Raw genomic sequence first — 3,317 nt, 5'->3', positions numbered from 1 at the left:
AAAATACTAATTCCCACAGTTTAATGCCTATAGGGAAGGATGGTGATATTCCAGGCAGTACAGAAAGCAGGGAAGGACATCTCCCTTTGCAGGGGAGGTTGTCATTGGCACTGGTCATGAGAAAAAAGATGGATGTGGGGAAGGTGACAGGAAGATATAGGTCTACAGAAAGGCATGCTCACGGGTGGATTGGGCTGTGCAGAGGCATATCTGATGCAAGTTGCAAGCATTTTGTTTAAGGTTTTGCAGGAAAGAAGGATTCTTGAGGAAGACTGTGAAGGTGAGACCATGCAGTTACAATTTGCCTCTTGTGACCTTTTCAGCTATCCAGCGTTACTTTAAGTTCTCAACTCCTGTGTGAAAATACTGCCAAGAGTAGTGCTAAGTTTGAGAATTGTGCCATATAATACGGATTTCATATATGCATACAATTGGATCTCATCTCTCATGAAATTCTTGGCTTTTCCTGTGCTTTGATAGCAGCAACAGTATTTCTGGATTGCAGCAGTCCAGACAGCTGAGCATGCAGTAACTAACTACAAAGTACGTGCACTTACATCCAACCCTGAGCTCACCAGGCTTTTGTGCATTCCTAGAGCATCGGTGCTTCTCAGGCAGATAGCTCATCCAGAATCTCAGCCTGTGTGTGCAGTAACACAGGCACGTCAAACCCTGTGTGCTAGGGTCACATTATGTTCACAGAGCTGCATGTGAGACACTTACCTTGTAGAGGCTGCAGAAGCCATCAGCATTCATGCACAGCACCTCCAGAAGTCCTGTGAGCAATCCTGGAAATATGACTCTGATTTTCTGCTGCTTGAGAAATTCAATTCACCTGCTGAATCTGCAAATAGTTCACTGCCTTTGGCTGTCCTGTAAAGATACTGTTGGAGTGGTCAGAATATTTTCTGAAAATAGATTTTCTTCACAGAAAACAATAACAAATATCCCTCTTACAGAATGGAAATAAACAAAAACCTTCTCATCACCTGGCCACTGTCAGTGATTAAAGGCATGCACTCAAATATTTTCAACGAGCTTGCAAGCAAGGTAGTCCTCAAGAGTAGATGTGTCATGTTTGGCCCTTTATGAATGGATGAGTGAAGAGAAATGCCCGTGGGGAAGCCTGCAATACACAGCGCTGCTCCCATTTATCAGCATCAGTGCACACTGTCAGTGCTGAGGTATTTGCTGGAAGGAAAAGATAGGGGCTAGAACAACAACAACAACAAAAAAAACAACACCCAATATCGTGACTCAGAGTATCTGTTATTTGGGGTTACTGCTAGTGACTGGCAAGGAAGGGTGTGAATCTGAGAACGTTTTTAACTGTGGAATTGGGCTCAAACCCCTCAAGGTCCATCCACAGACTGACATCTAGTGGACGTAAAACGTGGACTGCAAAACTGAAATTCTCATCTCTTCAGTCCTATAGATTGAATGCATTTATTGTGGATGTTCAGTTTACTTCATTTATTAATTCAATTTATGAAATATAAAATAATTTAATTAGCCTATCTATGAATACTTATTATAAACTAAAGTAGCAGGACACAGTTATATTTACAGCATTTCATTTAGCCTACACAGACAGATTAGGATCTAAATAAATCCCATAAGAACAAGAATGTAGGTCTCCCATCTAAAGCCCATCTAACAGTGCTTTACCAGCACATTGTCTTTATAAGGTGGGGCAACAGGACTAGGATTCATATGGTATCTGTTATGAAAAACATTTGATTTTGGAGCATTTCTGAAAGCCAGTTTTATATTATCACTAAGAAATATTACTTTTGAGGACTCTGTTGATAACTCAGAAGTTGCTATATACATTCTTTATCTCTCTGAAAGAGAAAGGAGAGCTATTAGACTGATGAACAGATACAGAACAGAGAAATAAAAGGGTTCAAACATCAGTTCTCCAGAATCTTCTTTTTGGGGCTCTCTCAATTATTTAATTGAGAAGATCTTAATATTATGAGAAAAGGGCAGTGAAAACTAATGAATGTTTATTTTGATATAATACTCTGAAGCACATGAAGATCTAGTTAAAAATCTCAGTTTTTACTAATTTCTTAGTAATTGTGTATATTGGCTTTTTTTTTTTCCTTTGCATACAACCAAAACTTTATAAAAGGGAACAATTGTTACCAAAGTAACATTTTCAGAAGAGCTGTAGATTTGGGGGATGTTTTACTGCATTTAATTTGAAAACATAAGAGAAATTTGCTGAAACTTTGCTGTTATCCTTGTGGACCTGAAAAGAAGAAAACTGTATTTCTTTTAAACAAGTATTCAGAGACTGTCCACAAAGTGCATCTAATTTCGAGGCTGAAATGGATCTTTGATCCATCATGTTTTGTATGATTTGTTTCCTACAAGATCGCATCAGTAGATGAAGGTTAAGTGATCTATAAATTATTGTGATTTTTATATCACATCTTAACTTTTTTAAGCAGCCACAGATATAAATTAAGTCACATAGTTTCATTTTTGCATGTGCTGATTGTAAGATTCAGCCACTGCAGGAGTCAATAAAATTAAATGACAGGATTCTGATTTTCTTTAAGTTTAACTTTCTTTAAGTTTGTTTTTTTTTTTTAAGTTAAAAAAAAAAAACAAACAAAACACACTTCTTAATGCCTGAGTATAATAACGCTATGGAACAGCAGATAAAAGGAAGTTCTAACAGAGGGGCTGTCCGGCTGTTCACCTGTGCAGAGTCCTCTAAAACTCATACAAATGAAACCAACCCCCTGGATCTCTATCCATCTGCCTCATATTATCTACTTACTAGATCCAGAATGTATATTTTTATTAGCCTCTTCTCACATAATTTTCCAGTCTGATGGTACCTTAATAATGCTGCGAGCAGTTATTAAATAGTATAAATTAATAATTTAAACAACTATTAACTATTAATACCATGCAAATACAGACATGTTCAAGACACTGTTGGGGATGGGCAAGCCTGCTTTTTGATCTAAGCAAGTGCTGATATTTGCTGAATACAAATGCCAGTTTCACTGGAGGGGTAAATAAGAGGAAAACACAGTGGTGTGCTGAAGGTGTAGACTCACAAAGTAAGAATTTGGTCAAAATCTCCTGAGCTGTTTTTCCAGCTAGAAGCTCCATCTGGTTTGATGTATCAAGCTAACATATACACTTGCCACCTACCATTCTGTTTTCGCCTGCACACATATGACTCCTGCATAAAGACTGAAATTTCCCAATAGCATCATGCTCAATAGGGAAAAAGAGGAGTCACTTGTTAGGATGAAAGCAAGCAATGGAGTCAGCTTTCATTAACAAAGGAC

This window comes from Lagopus leucura, unplaced genomic scaffold, assembly GCF_019238085.1.
Source record: "Lagopus leucura isolate 7727_CA_CO unplaced genomic scaffold, USGS_WTPT01 Super-Scaffold_100159, whole genome shotgun sequence".
Taxonomy (NCBI): Eukaryota; Metazoa; Chordata; class Aves; order Galliformes; family Phasianidae; genus Lagopus; species Lagopus leucura.
This window is presented reverse-complemented; position numbering follows the sequence as displayed.